General features: G+C 45.6%; 2 non-coding genes across 2 annotated transcripts; one reads left to right on the top strand and one right to left on the bottom strand.

Annotated features, from left to right (window-relative positions):
- The first annotated feature begins 8,180 nt into the window (after positions 1–8,180).
- Positions 8,181–8,287, top strand: LOC120668185. Its single transcript, XR_005672284.1, has one exon. It is a non-coding gene; the product is annotated as a small nucleolar RNA R71 (small nucleolar RNA).
- A 3,056-nt stretch (positions 8,288–11,343) lies between these two features.
- On the bottom strand, positions 11,344–11,450 carry LOC120668190. Its single transcript, XR_005672289.1, has one exon. It is a non-coding gene; the product is annotated as a small nucleolar RNA R71 (small nucleolar RNA).
- Between the last annotated feature and the right edge of the window lie 5,629 nt (positions 11,451–17,079).

The following is a 17,079-nucleotide window of genomic DNA, read 5'->3' as shown; positions in this document are numbered from 1 at the left end:
AGCAAGAACTCCTCTATCCCGAGCCAAGAACAGCAAGAAAACAAGTGAGCTGAATGGCTCGGGCGGGGGGAGAGGGAAGGGAAAAATGGGCCCAAGGCCTTTTGTCCAGGTTGGAGGCACCAACCGGGACAAAAGGGGGGACTTTTGTCCCGGTTTGTGGTTCCAACCGGGACAAAAGGCCCCCATTTTGTCCCGGTTGGTGTCTCCAACCGGGACAAAAGGCCCCTGTCTCCCCCGCTGGCCCGGCTAGCCGTTAGACCCGGGACAAAAGCCACCTATTATCCTGGGGCCAAAGACTGCCGGGACAAATGGCCTGGAACAAAGACCTGTTTTGTAGTAGTGCACATGGCAGGAACGGACGACGAACTGACCTTTGCCGGCGTGCTCGTCGCCGACGCGCCACGTCCGGAGCGCGAGGACGCACGCCATCGTCGACGAGAGCGAGTCCTTCCCCAGCGACCACGGGCCGTCGCCGGAGCCAGCCTGCGGCCCCCACGAGCCGTCGCCGCGCTGGTTCCGCAGGATCCAGTCCACACACTGCTGGAAGTGCGGCACGGAGGCGCCAATCGTCGTGTCCCAAACCTCATGAACTAATGTTCGCGCAACCACGAGCGGCGCTCATAAGGCAGCGGCGGAGGCTCGGCGCTCACGAGCTGCTCCCTTATCCTGTCCTCCAGCTCTCTCACATCCATGCTGCTGCCGCCGTTGCGCGCGGCGTCGCGCACGGCACGTCGCGTTCGTGGTTGCGCGAACAGTACTGTTCATGAGTTTTGGGACACGACGATTGGCGCCTCCGTGCCAGTGGCAGTGGCAGTGGCACTACCCGCTCTACTCCCAGTCGATGGGCAGGGGAGGGTCGGTAGAACCCAAAGAGGGACAGACATGGCGAGGCAAACCCTAACCACGTCATAGCTACAGCTATTCAATTAAATTACGGGGCAGCTCAATGGCTGCAGGCAAGGAAGCGATCGATATCCCGGGACAAGAACGCCAGGGTTTATAAGGCTACCAGATGACGTCGGACAGATCAAGAGGGAAATATAATGCCCAAGATGACGCGGACACCAACAAATAAATAAAAAGATCACCAAGAAAACGCCCAAGATTTTTGCATGGTGTTAGTTCAGTGGTTTGGTCAGAAACAAGTCATCGGGATCGAGTACGAACCTACCAGTATCAGCTAGTCTTTCTTTAGTCGCAGAATACGTGAGTTTACTTGCACACTGGATGGATGTCGATGTATTGTGTGGTCCATGGACAGTGGCGTGTCATGTAGGTAGACTGGCCCAACCGTGGTGTGGAAAGACCCGTACATAACCACAAATAATGGACGAACCCTACATCGGACCAAGAAACTAGTAACAATCTTATCGTTTTCCCATGTCATTATTATTGGTATTATTATGGTGGACCGTTCTACGCAGACGACCTGGCTTGTGGCCAAGAAGAATGGACGACTGGTGGCCTCAACAACGCCATATGCACAGCGACTTTCGCTAGCTACGAGTTTGGCGGACTTTGCTATCAAATGAGGTCGAACAGTCACATCAAGCCACGACGGTCAGATCGCGTGCCATCTACAAGTCTTCTCTGACGGCATGTGTGATTGGAATGGGATCCCTATTACGTTATAGAGGGCACAATATATAGTTAGCTGTAAGGGATAAATGAAATCAACAACTCGTCAAAGGTTATATTTCAATCCAATTCAAAAAAGAAAAGTACATATTATTTGCTATGTTTATTTATTATGAGCATAAGTGCGTGGGTTTATGTAGAGTGTATGTGTAGCACGCATGAGTTATAGAAAAACATATATAGTAGAAAAATACTTTTTTATTTATAGATCCAATCATTTACTAATCATGTTGTATAATTTGAAAGATTTGAAACTCTTTCTCACCAAGATTCGGCCTACCATACTCCTTATGGATGCCAACTTGTCAGGTCAAAAGGGCTGAAAATCCATTTTCTTTGATAGAAGGAAAATGTTTCCACCCAAAAGCTAAAACTTTTTTTTACCAAAGCCATCAGCATACCCAGTGTACCCACCACATGGAGCACACTCACGCTCACAATTAAGTGCGAAAATTGATCCCACATATTTCTTTCCTTATATACAAATAGAAAATAAAGGAGCATATTCCTTATGCACAAATAGAAAATAGAGTAGTATATTTCTTCCTTATGCACAAATAGGAAATAGAGTAGTATAAATGGTGGGGCATAAACTAAATAGAATAAATCTTTCCAATCTAAATAAATCAAGATATCCTATCCATCAATCACTGGGCTAATTGTAGGTGCCCTGATTGCTGCAGGAAGCATTTCTAAAAGCATGGTATCTCCTTGCCTTCCATCACCGCACCTATGAGGACCAATAGTGGTCATCTGTGGATGATGAGTAATTGACAATATTGTATCAATTTGTTGTATCTCTTGGCTCGGGATGTGCAGGTGTAGGATGCGACGTGATGGTCAATAGCACTAGGGTGAAGGGCGAGTTCCAGCTTGGATGTGATGTAACATGCAGTATGATGGGCAAGCAAGAGGTTTGGTGCCAATGCATGATGCTGTAGCGAAGGGCAAGTGGAGGCTTAGCGCCGAGTGACCCGAGGAGTTCGGGCGGAGTCATGGGCGATCCACATGGTGCACGATCAGAGCAAGAGTACATGAAGAGCTTAATGGTTATGAAGCGGCATCGGTCAAGTCAAGGAGGAAGGTGATGGCAAGCTCGAGTAGGCTACCCATGCAGCAGAAGTGCAAAAATCTTGAAGGCGTCGAAGCTTGGCGGAGGCCAGACACCCGTCGACATCGGAGGTAGTAGGTTTGTTCGGGATGGACAAGAAGTCCACAATTTCCTTGACCAAGAATCCAGTGCATCACTATCGGAGCAAATACACTGATACAAGGTTTCACTTGATCCGAGAGTATGCACACAATGGGCAGATTGACGTGGAATTCATCATAACTGATGAGCAGCTAGGGGGATGTTCTCACGAAACCCCTCTGCAAAATCAAGTTTCAAGAGCTCTACGCCAAGGTCGCCCTTCATATCTGTAAGTAGTGGTGGGCCACAAAATTTTGGAGGAGATTGTTGAATAATTATTGTGCTTTACTAGTAAGTTAGTTGTTTCTTTTGGTTAGTCAGTTAGCATGCACATGACTGTTAGTTGAGCTGTGTGCACTTTGTGCTTTGACGAGTGCTGTGTTCGCGGGGCAGCGCGTCGTGCGCCACGTTCCAGGTGTTTGGGATGGCACTCATCCATGACGTGCATCGTCTAGCATTTTTGACACCCAATCTACGCAGCACATGTGACTTTAAATGGGATGTTTTTAAAATCTATTTGAATAGCCGTGTTCATGCCGAAACTTGATAAGTTCGTCGTGGTTTTCATCAACGACATCTTGAGTTAGAACATGAGCAGCACCTGCCTATTGTTCTCCAACGTCTCCGAGATCATCAATTGTATGCTAAGTTTTCAATGTGTGAATTCTAGCTGGACACAGTCGAATTCCTGGGTCACACTATGTCCAGTGAGGGCATATCAGTAGATCCCAAGGTTCAAGAAGTGATGGGCTGGAAACCTCCTACCAGTTCATCACATTTGCAGTTTCCTTAGTATGGCGGGCTATTATCGCAGATTTTTTCCAAACTTCTCCAGAATCGCTAAACCAATGATGGAACTGCTAAACCAATGTTGCATTCCACATATTGAGAGCACATCTGACTATAGCACCAGTCTTAGCTCAACCTGACAACAGTAAGTCCTACGATGTTTACTATGATGCATCAGGTACTGGTCTTGGATGTGTTCTAATGCAAGACAATCGAGTTATCACTTATGCTTCCCAGGCTCTTCGACCGCACGAGCTAAATTATCTTACTCATGATCTTGAGTTAGCAGCGGTTATTCATGCTCTCAAGATTTGGAGACATTATCTTATGGGTACTCATTGTAATATCTACACCGATCATAAGAGTCTCGAATATATCTTCACCTAGAGTGAACTGAATATGAGGCAACGAAGATGGATGGAATTAATCAAAGATTATGACCTGGAGGTTCATTATTATCCATGCAAACCCAATGTTGTAGCAGATGCACTCAATCGCAAGGTTCACTGCAACTGCCTTTTAGTGAAATTCTACAACGACACGTTGTGGCTGAGATGTAAAAGCTGAATTTGGAAATTGTTCCTCAAGGGTGTCTGAATCATATTTCTGTAGAACCGACACTGTATGACCAAGTCATTATGGCACAATTGCATGAAAAATGTGTCAGGATTATCAAGCAGAAATTACTAGAAAGAGAAAATAAACACAAGTGTTTCCGTGTGGATCATAAAGGGATTTTGTGGTTTGAGGATCGCTTGGTCGTTCCCAAAAATCATGAACTGCAGAAACGAATCCTGGATGAAGCACATCTCTCTTAATTTTCCATTCATTTGGGTAGCACCAAAATGTACCAAGATCTTAGGCAAAATTTCTATTTGACTGTTGACGGACATTATTTCCCATTTGGACCGTCAACTTCTCAGGAAAAAATTGAGCCTTGCACCATGTTCCATACATATTTTATTTATTTCTAACAAATTCCACAAGTTTTGGTGGTTTGAGATGTTTTGCACGATTATGCCCAGAATATGCAAGAATCAACACTAAATGAAGCATCTACAAGGATGGTAAAATATGGATATAAGATGACACCATTATAAACATTGTCAAGTGACAAATTTTACATTGCCATGTTGAAGAGCTCATCGAGATGATCGAATTGGATATTTGGTTCACCCAATTCGGAGTCCGGACGCAAAAGTTATGCAAGTTATAAGTTTCGGACTCGTGCTATGTAGAAGCTGCAGGCCGGCCGGCCTCACCTAGGCCGGCCGGCCCGACACCTTTGCCAAGCACATCATCCCTTGCCACAGGACCATTAGGGACCCTCCAATGGACCCCTATGCACTGGAGATACAAGCAAATACAAAAGATATGACCGAAAGGCCTAGCACATGGATTAAAGGACCCATTTGCAGCACTTACCGAGATCTTTTGGCCCGAAGCACCACTATGGACTTCATGCATCCTTAGATCAAGATGTCGGTGAAACGGCAGGCCGAGATGGGCCAAACCCAGGCCAGCCGGCCTAGGAGAGGCCGGCTAGCCTACAATTCTCAGCTTCAAACCGACGCAACCATCCACCATCATCTAGAGAAGATCAGGAGCGTCCACGAAAAGGTCGGTGCCAAACGGCAAAAGTCCCAGGCCAGCCGGCCTGGGAGAGGCCGGCCAGCCTCACTTTGTCACACCTTGAGCCCATCTTTTGCGTGGAAGCTAAGCAGCCGACCTACTTGCGTAAAGTGCACGCGCTAGCTTCAGCACCGGCTTGGAAGAGCTATAAAAGGACACCCACACCTCCACTCCAACACACACCAAAAGGAGTTCTCTCTTCTCATTCTTAGTTTCTAGAGTAGGTTAGGTAGTCTGGGAGTTAGAGTCAAGTCGAGCTTGTCTCGGGATTCCGAAGTCGTCATCGGAAGTCGGGTATAAGCTCTTGTATCTTTTCCTTTGACATTTATCATTATAAGTTATTTTCTTTATCTTTTTGAGTCAGCTTTATGTTCAGCATTTATTTACTTTTCAAAGTTATCCTACTTGTGTGCGGAAGTAATTTCTTTAGCTTAGGTTTTGTACCTATCTTGTTTTTCGGAATCTTACCTTACGGGCTTTCTCGCCCGGACTAGGGAGGCTCAAGTTAGTTCCCTAGGTTGAGGGAGATTTCTCTTGTTCGCGACAAGAGAAATCCTAACACCGAGTACAAACGTGGTGTCTGAGCTTAGTGTTAGCTAGAAAGTGTGTTCCGCCCCATGGAACCATTGTGGTAGGCGGCAGGTGGTGACAGCCCTGTCCGTCCCTTGTAGTCCACCATGTTCGGGTGTTTTCATAGCAGTGGTTGCATGTTTGTTGGCATTTCTTAGCGTCATCACTAGGAGTGGTTAGTTCCTAGCAATGTCACCTCAAAGTTGCCGTGTGGTATGTCTTAACGTTTATAGAAGGATCCACAGCGTACGGATATACCGTTGTAGCATTTCACCCGGAAGTATTCATGTTTCGTTATTTATATTTTCCCAAGGGATGGCTAGGTTGTATAAAGTGTATTTACTTAGTTGCATAACCATGACATGTATGAGCAAGATGAAGACCACTGACTATACAGGGGTAAGTGATAAATGAATGATAATCAGGGGTAATGTGACACACATAGAACAGCCAACTCTCATGAATAAAGAATAAACAAGCAATCCTAAGGCTAGTGGGAGCATAGGCAAAGATTCCTATTATACTAATCATGTTAGCGGATAAGTTACGTTAGCCACATTGCTTAGAGCTGCAGGTGCCGGGAAATTAGGGACATCGGGGAGAATGACCCGCACTGGAGAACATCCAGTCCCGTTTCATCTTTGCATGAACTCCTACACTGTACCCAAACATCGAGGAGTACGCTAACCGAGAAGTAGCTTCTCGGCGGACTGACAGGGCTGTCACCACCTGCGGTCTACCCCAGTCACACCGTGGAGCACCGTCATATCCGAAGGATCCCACATACCCGAGCACCATGCCCGCATATGAGGTTACTAACCTAGCACCCCCGGTCCCCCACCCTTCGGATGGACAGGTAAGATGCTATGGCAAGCCCGAAAGCACAACTAACCGATATCCTTACCCAGATCATCTTGTCTAAGCATGCAACTACTATAACTTGATAAAGCACAACTCAAGGCTAAACAAGCTACGAACATAGCAAAATAACCAAGAACGAACTCTGAATGATTAGCATAAAGAAAGTCGGAATACAAAGCCATACCAGAGGCCGAGGATTGCTCACTGACCCCGAGGATGACTGGATTCGCTAAGAGATGAAGTACTAGCCTAGCTCCACTACCCTAAGGAGTACAAGTCACAAGAGAGTGTAGAGAGAGAGGCTTCAAGTGGTGTGTGTTGAGAGAGTCGTGGGAGGCCCCTTTTATAGTGCTAGAGGTCGGTTCCCGCCAGAGCTATACATGGAAACATGGTCAACCACCTTCAGGAGGATAAGATCGAGCTTCCCGCCAAAACTCAGCGTATTTGGCTTACAAGTGGGGTTGGCCGACCCCCCCTTGGCGCCATTTGCCACCGACCTTCTCTGGTACACACATAGTGGTAGGGGAAATTGATGGATAGCCTAACTTCTCGAAAGTCACCTTGGGCATGATGTTGACACTGGCTCTAAGGTCACAAAGGGCGTGATCAAATTCATAATCAAAGATTGAGCAGCTGATCACTGGGGTTCCGGGATCTTCTCGTATTGTGGCTGCTAACTCGCCCCACACACCTCTTCTTGGGTGTGTGAGCTTCTCTACGTAGCTGAGGGGTGTTCTTCTAAGGGGCTCTTTCCACATAGCATTAACGACATTCACGCTTTCTAGAGTAGACTCGGGTTGCCCCGGGAGCTTCCCTAGTTTAGCAGCAGGTGTAGCAGCAGCTAATTGAGCCAATTGAGTTTCTAGCGCCTTGTTGAAACTCAGCTGGTTCTTCATAGTTGTGGAGAATCCGTCCATCTTGGCATGGATAGTCTCCATAGATTTGTCCATAGCGGCCAACTTCTTCTGAAGTGACTCATTGATCTTTGCTTGGCCGTAGACAAGATCTCTCAAGGTAGGCTGGTTAGGACCGAATGAATTCGAATTCCCATTACCTCCTTGGTAGTATGGGCATGGTTGATTCCACCCCTGACCTCCTTGTGGACGAAACCCATTGCTGCCATTGAGGAATAGAGCTTCTTCTTGGGTTTCTGGGCAATTATCGCCCGAATGTCCAATATTCCCGCAGACCTCGCACGTCATGCGAGTCTCCAAGTCTTAAAGTGTTTGCAATTGAGCCTTATCTTGGGAATAATCCTCAAATTTCTTGAGGAGGAGATCAATCTTCATAGCGAGCATGTCAGTCTCCTTGACGGAGTGCATACCTCACTGGCGCGGTTGGAGACGATCATCGCTCCAACCTTGGATGGAAACCATCTTCTCGATCAATGATATAGCTCTTTCGGTGGTTAGCGACTCCACCCGCAGCGGCATCTACATGATCACGGGATGACTGTGTCAACCCATTGTAGAAGTTCTGTAGAACAAGCCAATTGTCTATTCCATGGTGCGGACACGCCAGAATGTACTCCTGAAGGCTCTCCCAAGCTTCCGAAATTGACTCATTTGATTCCTGCTGGAAGTTCGAAATCCGACCACGAAGAGCATTGGTTTTGCCCATCGGGAAGAACTTCGAGAGGAACGCCTTAGCACATTTGTCCCAAGTATCCACAGCAGCCTTGTTAGCATAAAACCATTGCTTCGCTCTCCCCAAGAGAGAGAACGGAAACAAATGAAGCCGGATTGCATCTTGTGATACACCCTTGATAACAAAAGTACTGCAGAATTCCAGAAACTGCTGGAGATGAGCGCTGGCATTCTCATTGGCCTTGCCACAGAATGGGCTGGCCTGCACCATCATAATGGGACCCGTCTTGATCTCGAAATTTTCTCCTCCGGTGTTAACCTCGGGTCCGGTTGGGACCTGGCTAGCAGACGGAACAGAGTAATCACGGAGTGTCTTCTGGGCCATAGCTCTAGGAGCTGACGACGATGCGATGACTGGATCGACTATCGAGAGTGATCTCCAAGGTGATACGAGAGGAGCTCGCATCCTCCTCAAAAGTGACTCTGGACCGGAATGAAAGTTTTGCGGCAAGTCGAAACTGGTCATACACTACCCTGTTTTCATATAAAAAAAGGCAAGAAAACAAAGCCAAGTTAGCCTGTTTAGCATGCAAATACCAATCTCGATTTTGTTCATAACTTTGTCTATATATTCCACTTTGTGGCTTCCCCGGCAACAGCACCAAAAATGCTTGTTGGCGCCTACCAACGTCACCTGGCGATGATGCCCGCAGACGCCAAGTTTGGAGTGGCAGCATTTCATGAACCACGAATAAATCCGCAAGCGCACGGAATACCGCTGTAGCATTTTACCCGGGAGTATACCGAGGTGTCATTTATATTTTCGCAGGGAAGGCGATGAGTGGGAGAATATATAGATTAGTGGGTGAACTCTATCTAGATTGGATATTCTCATGCATAAACAGGGGTAAGATAATAACATGGTAGGAGGTAGTGTGACACACACACACACAAACTACCCTCTTGGATAAATAAAAGATAAAGATTGCTTTGGGCCGGGAGCAAGGTAAAAGTCAGAGCTCGAGTAAGCTGTGCTAGGCTAGCTATATCTACACTTTCTCATTAGTTATCTTGTCATAGATTAAACTACACAACAGGGAGATCGCTATTGAAGTAACGGGAGGAGCCCGTACACCCCGGTGACTTTATGTACCTCCTACCCCCATACCGAATGTGGAGGATTACTAAAAGGCTCGGAAAGGGCTGTCACCACCTGCCGGCTACGTTTACAAACCATGGGTATAGTTGACATCCAGCAACTCTTAGCTAATCTAGACACCATGTCTACACTAGTAAGGGATACTCTAGTGTCCCGCGCGGAGCCCCCACCCTCCAGATGGACAGACATCACACTAGAGCAATCATACGAATACTGGAACAGTTGATAGAGTTCTATGAACAAAAGACTAACTATCTCCAGCACATGGCAATTATGCAATGAGATCATTGAATAATAATGCAACCATGACAAGAAGCATATACTCGATAACTCAGAATATACTTCAAGCAGATATTGGTAACCATAGTCTAATTCTATTACAAACGACTGAATATTACAAGAGAGAGCTAGAGATAAACCCATACCAGACTCTCGAGCAACTCCGGCGACTCGCCTAAATACTATGCAAGGAATGCAAGAGAGGAGATGAAAGGTGTGTGTGTGTCCTATTCTCTACCCCCTCCCTTGTATTTATAGGAGGGAACCACCGGCCACAGCACCCCAAACCAACCTAAAGGAGCAATAGGGAGGCGCCACATGGCAAAGTTGAGGCGGTGGGGCCCATGGGCCTGGTTGGCCGACCTATAGGTTGGTCGGCCTGCCCTGGCCGCCAACCGCCCCCAACTGTTGGGGGTTGGGCTTGTCTGGGCCTCCTTGTTTGATCCACGCTGGGGTTGGCCTGTCTTGACTTGTTTTGCTTCGGTTCTTGGGCTACACTTGGGCCATTTGAGCCCGAATCAGTACTCTGATATTTTCTATGATTTTCTGCTAGGCCAAAGTGTGGTTGCAACCTGCATATTAGCTCAAAAACACAACTTGCATATTCTAGAAGGTAAAGTGTTGTTTAGGGACTTTATTGAATATAAGTATGTGTAAGAAATGCAAACTCTCATGATTTTCTGATCAAGTTGACACCTAGAAATGGTCGTTAGTGAGCGTCAACACCAGCTTCTTACCTCTCTAAGGATTATAGTCTCCTGTGTTAGATGGTCATCGTTGGCCATTATCTTATCTATCATATTAGGTTTACCCCCACTAAGTTAGTTGGTTGATATCTTTAGTAAAGTTTGTCATTAGATTCTTCGATACTCTTTATCCATAGTGCTTCCCTGAGGACATATACGATACCCTGGAATACTCCAAGGTGAAGTGCTACAGCGGTGATTCTATGTGCTTGCGAAATCCATATTTTATTGATCGTAAGAAACGCAAACAAGCATTTCTGGCAACGTTGCCGGGGAAGCAATTGGCTAAAGATTTCGGTGAATAGTTTGATAAAATTTACTAGTTTGTCACCGCTAATTTTAGCGGGATTACTATTGCTCTTGGTATCTTTGTGATTTCTGCAGAGCAGTGTAGGACCATTTTTTATCTACCATATCACTTCAACTCAGATCCAGAAAGAATTGGGTGAATTGCTTGACGCATAGTCGTCCTACCAGAATAAATTTTCTTATGATCAAGGTTTGACAACACCAGCTTCAATACACATGGCTCAAAAGACACTTCGTCAATTCTCAGCGCCGTCCAATAGTCATATCCCTACTGGGCTGACCAATGACCAAGGCACCGATGGCTTTGAGATAAAGACGGGGCTTGTCAACATGGTTCAAGCAAGTCCCTTCTGCGGAAAGGCATCAGAGGATGCCCATGCTCATCAACAGAATTTTCTGGAAGTGAGCAGCATAATCAACCCAAAAGGCACTACGATGGATAACATTCGTCGTTGATTGTACCCATTCTCTTTGCTTGGAAAAGCAAAGACGTGGTTTTACAACTACAAGGAAGGATTCAACGCTTGGGATGCGTGCTCCAATGCCTTTTTGGTCAAGTACTTTCCTGTGGGTAAAACCAATGCCCTTCGGAATAGGATTTCCAGTTTTGAACAACTCCAGGACGAGACAGTCCTGGAAGCCTGGGAACGTCTTCAGGAATACATTGCAGCATGTCCACACCACGGCATGGAAGAATGGCTTATCATCCAAAACTTCTTCCATGGCCTGAACCAGCGATCGCAAGATCACATGGACGCTGCAGCGGAAGGAGCATTCCTCTCCCTCGATGTTGCAGGAGCTGGGACGCTCATCGACAAGGTTGCTTCCAACTAGAGTTGGAAGGAAGATAGGCAGCCGACCCATGCAAAAGGAATACATGAAATCAACATTGTCAATATGCTAGCAACCAAGATGGATCTTCTCATGAAAAAGTTGGAATCTCCACACTAGGAGGTTAACAAGATTATGGAGTCTCAGATGACATGTGAGAAATGTAGCAATACTGGACACTCGGGCAAATCTTGCCCATTCACTCAAGAGGATGAGAACTCCATTGGGAACAACACTCCCAATGACTCAGATTGTCATCCTCATCAAGGTTGGAATTCTAAGCCCGACCTCCCCTTCGGCCAACAACAAGGTATCAATTTAATAATAGTTTTTAGCCCTTGCTTAAAGGCTTCACGAATGGCCAAAAACAAATGAATTACAACATTAATGAGAAATTTCTTGTTAATGATAAAATTCTTGAGTCTTTGGCTATGCAACTAGATGGGTATAACTCTATTATTAAACATCAGTTGAGTTTCAACAAATTGATAGAAACTAAAGTAACTCAACTGGCCTCATCCTGTGACACCTCAGGTGTCAGTACTTTTAAATACAATCAATGTACCTTAGTTAAAGTTAAAATAAAAATTTGAGAAATTAATTCAAAGAGAAAGGACCAAATAAGATACAAATCATACAAAAGAAATTAAAGGAAAAAGAGAAAGGAGTGAAAAGCTACTCAAAATTTAATTCAAAAATGTGCACAAAATTTTTTGTTGGCTCATGAGAGGTATTTCAATTGACATGTGCTCAATTGAACTTCAGCCAAAATCAAGTCAAAAACTGATTAAAACTAAAGTCCTTTTGTGCAAATATGTAAATGTACCAATAGTTCAAAATGTGAGTTTCAAACGAAAATTTGCATAACACAAAAGTTGTAGATCTTGAAAAGTTATGCAAAAATGGTATTCAACACTTTCCCATTTGAGCCCTCCAAATAGGAGATAATTTTAGTTTACCGAGAGGTCCCTGAAATTTTCAGAAATCGCAAAAGAGCCCCTACCTCCATCTCTCTCTCCCGGCTTGCTCTGTTTCAGCCGCCGCCCGCCGTACGCCGCCGGTGGACTTCGTCCACCGCACGCCCACGGCCAAATGGACCCGGGGAAACCGTTTAGCGCCACCTGGCCCGCCCCTTGGCATCTCCTCGCGCGCACACGCGTCCCAGGCCGCTCCCCGTGCCGCCACGACACCCTCCGCCATGTGCCGCGCCGCTGCCTCCTCCGCCCGCTCGCCGTCGAGTCGCCCAGGGCCAAATCGACCGCCCCCAGTCACTGCATTCCTCCACCAGGAGCTCCTTGGCCTATAAAGACCCCCAGCACCCCACAGTCGCGCCCCTTCTCCCTCTTCTTCCTCCTCCCGCCGCTCCGCCATGGCCACCGAGATCCAGCTCGCGCGGGCCGGCTAGCCCAGCCCCACATTGCCCCCTCCGACCACCGCAGAAGCTTCTCCACCTCCTAGTTACGCTCCACGCGCGCGGAATCGAACCCAAACCCCCTCCCGACGCCGTTCCCCTCTTGCGCCGCCGCCGGCGAGCTCGGGCTCACCGCGGACCGGCCAGCTCCGAAGGAGACCGAGCCCGACAGATACCCCAGAAGCATCCACGAGCTCACGCGGTGCTCGTGCGCGCCTTGTTCCCCTACCCCGAGCCCTCCTTCGCCTCCAGCGCCGGCGAACCGAACAACCGACCCGCCATCAACGCCGACGAGCTTGAACCCGTGCACCAAACGCTCGAACGTCGACCAGGGTAGGTGTTCCTCGAACCTTTCTCTCCCACGCGCCTCCCCGTGGCAGCCCCGGTAAGCCCTGCACCGCAGAACACCACCGGCAAGATGCCACGGCGGAGAAGGCCGGCGAAGGACCCGGTTGTAATTTGTTTTTTTCGTTTAAGGGTGTTTCTGCAAGTTTTTCAGTGTATACCAGTGAACTCCTAAAATGCGAAACAAATCACAGAAAAATCAGAAAAATGCAAACTCAACTGATCTGGATTCCTTGTAACAAGATCTACAAATTTTGTAACATTCACATTTGCAGAAACTCAACCGAGTTTAATCTAGGGAAAAGATTAAGAAAACCACCTTATGCATGTTCATGAAGTTCTGCTCATCAAATGACCTTGATTTTTGGATATGTTATCACTAACGGAATTTTAAGATCACAGTGAAAAGATGACACCAACCCAAAATAGTTATCATGTTGGAACAATCAAGATTCTCTAATCTGTTGTTAGCTTTCTCGATTTAATTCTGGAAAATATGCACATGAACTTGCCCTGGAATTTTTACTGCGGGAATGTAAAACTAAAACACTGTTAATACCTAAATTTCAGATTTATTAGAGTTTATTTGCTATATACCATGATTTATGCTTGTTTAATCAACTTAATTCCTCATATATAGTTCTTATGCTCAGAAAAATCCATATTTATTTCTGGAGTCTCTTTATAGCTCTGTGTTCCTGTCAAAAAAAATTTGAGCTGCAGTTACTGAGTTTGGCTTTGTCGAATAATCATGCTTAGCATCTTAGGGCTAGATTTACTATTTTTGTTCTGAGTAATCTACAATGTTTCTGATCATTATTTTTGGGCATGATCTTGTTTAGAGTATGTTCTACTTGTGATAAAAAGTTCAGATGCAATACTGGTCAAATGCATCTTGAGAAATTTATGCAAACTCATGTTAAGTTAACTGAATAACTAATTTATCATAGTGAGTTAAATCTTGAAAAATTTTCTGGAGTATGTTTAACTCAGGACTAGTCTCTGGTAAAAATTTGAGAACCAAATCCTTAGTAAAACTTTCTGTAGAATTAATCTTTGTTAATGGCTTGCTGTTTTTATTCTTTTTATCACCTCTGCTGTATAAGTGTATAAAATCTGGAAAAATTTCAGTGCTGAGTATATGCTGTGAAGTTGCTCCCATAAAATTTGCAGCACCAGAAACCATGTTGAACATTCTGTACAAAAAGATGAAGCAACTAGAGTAATCCATTTGCATGAATAGTTATAGTTTTTGCTCTATGGTAGATGCTGAAATTTATACCATGAATGTTCAAGTTTGGATCTGAGTTACTTTAGTGTTTCATCACTAGCTCTTTAGTAGTTGTGTTGTGAAGAAAGAATGAAAGCATGCTATGTGTTGAAATTAAAAATGAAAACCCAAAACCCCACCCATTCATGAATAAACGTAGTTATGTTTACTACTCTATAAACGTTTGCCCATGCATTGAAATGTGAAATCGTCACTAAATTAACTTTCATTGGACTACAACTTTATAGTGAAGGAAAGAAATTGTTATCCATGAATAACTCATAATCTTGCATGGCATATAGAAACGATTAATCTCGCGGACGGTGACTACGAACTGGTGCCCGCGGACTCTCGTGCGGATCAGGAGGTCTCCTTGAACTGTACTAACTTGTCTCAAGACCTGGGCCAAGCCCCAGAAGCTTTTCTGCCTGACAGTGCCCAAGAAGGCAAGCCCCGGAGCATAATCCCACTATTTTTTCCGAATTATCATTCTGCTATCTATTTATTAATGTATGGTAATAGTTGGTTTTCTGCATTTAAGTTCTCTAGGCGTTGATCGAAAACCCTAGATGCATGATCCATAGGAACCTATGTTTGATACCGGATCTCTCTATCGACTAGTTGCCATGCTAAATAGGTAAGGTAGAAGTCGAGTGGTTTTCTGCCTCTCGCGAGCAAATAGGAATTGTACTGACTTTAATTCCTGTTGAAATGTAAGGACAACGGGCGGGGTTGTGTAGTTGTGATACCCCGCTGGTGTAGTCAAAAATGGCTAAGGTCGAGGAGTGTGGCTCATTTCGTTAAGCATTTGAAAGTACTAGCCACATACCGAGAAATATGGTAATCGGTAAGCTTAAGTACCTGATTGGACCGGCGAGTGGAACGATCTCGCACCCTCCTGGTAGAAGTAGGGTTTATTTTTATGTTGCGACGTACGGGTGCAGAGTGGTCGGACTCTGTAGTCGGGGAGGGTGTTCCGGATCCACGGACTGGAAAGAAAGGGGAAAAGTAGCGTGGGCGGGAGCGAAGTCAATCCCCATGCGTGTGGTCTAGGTTCCCCTGGCCAGGTTGAAATTCGATTCGGAATCGTCCGCCTCTCACGGCATGAGATTGCTTAATAATTTCGGTCACATAGAGTAACAAGTGGAATATGATGATGAAAATACTGCTGGTTGATTAAATGGTTGCTCTACCATGTTTGAGTAGAGTTAGTTGCAAATTTAGAATGGTAAATTCCACTAGAATCTGGCTAAGTAAAACCTGAAAGTAAGGATCAACACTTAGCGGCATTTTTGGCAAACAAACCCTACCAACCAAAAAAAAAAGCCTTGCATGTCTAGTTATCGGACTATGTTATATCCGGAGACGGGTCAGTCTTGCTGAGTATTAGTATACTCAGCCTTGCTTGTGGCACTGTTTTTCAGGTACTAACTTTGAAGATCTGTTTGCGAGTCTTACTTGGCCTTGTACTCTGCCTCCGGGTTGGTCTGTTGAGTGGGATGGCCCTTCAGCTGGTGCTAATCATCCTCCCGCTGAGTGACGCATTCGTACGGGCTTTACCGATGCGTCACGTTATCTCGCTAGTTATCTTTACTACTTTCGCTGAACATGAGACTTAAATAATTGAGTAGTTGTAACTCCACAGTACTTGCTACTCTGAACATGGTTTGTAATAAAATTTCTTTCCGCTGCAATCACTCTGAGATGTATGAATTGGTTTGTGTTGTAATCTCTGGGCTCACCTTCGTGTGAGTGTTGTCTGCTGATCCTGGAATAGCGTGGCTTTTATCGAGGCTTCACTCGAGGAACTACCGAAGAGTGCCAAATTGGGTCAGAGTTGCTTAGCAACAAAGATCAGTGCACCCGGGCCCTGTAGTTTTGGGTGGTTCCGCCACAGCTGGCATCAGAGCTCGCAGACAGCCTACCAGAGATGGCAACCTCGGTTTTCAAAACAACAATTTAAAATTTGACTTCAAAGCTACTAAAGTTTTTGAAAGAGTTTAGGATCTCCAAGGACAAGTCTAGGACGTAAAGCCCTAGGGAATCTTATGGGTATAATCAGGTGGCTTATTTTGTATGGCTAACTTCCAGCACCTTACTTTTCAGTATTTAAATTCTGTAATTTAAATTCTGCAACTACATCATCGCCACGAAGGTATGCTTACTCAGTCAGCTGAGGGAGTCTGACCTTCCCGTCGGTGATGCGAGCCGAACGCTGGAGCTCAAGCAGTGGCCTGCTTGAGCTGCTGCCCATATACCAACTTCGGTTGAGTATATGGGGAGTAATGGTTCGAAATTGGAATTCAATTCCCCGTCAAAGACGGTACTCAGTCAATACGTTGTTTCGATAACGTATGCTTAACGTTGTCCATACGGCGGTAATGGTATGGATGCCGATTCTATAGTGATCGGTAATGTATGAGGACGCTTTCGTGAGTGCTGGCACGAAAGGTTCATTTTA

The sequence above is a fragment of the Panicum virgatum genome, chromosome 3N, assembly GCF_016808335.1.
Source record: "Panicum virgatum strain AP13 chromosome 3N, P.virgatum_v5, whole genome shotgun sequence".
Taxonomy (NCBI): domain Eukaryota; kingdom Viridiplantae; phylum Streptophyta; class Magnoliopsida; order Poales; family Poaceae; genus Panicum; species Panicum virgatum.
This window is presented reverse-complemented; position numbering and strand designations above follow the sequence as displayed.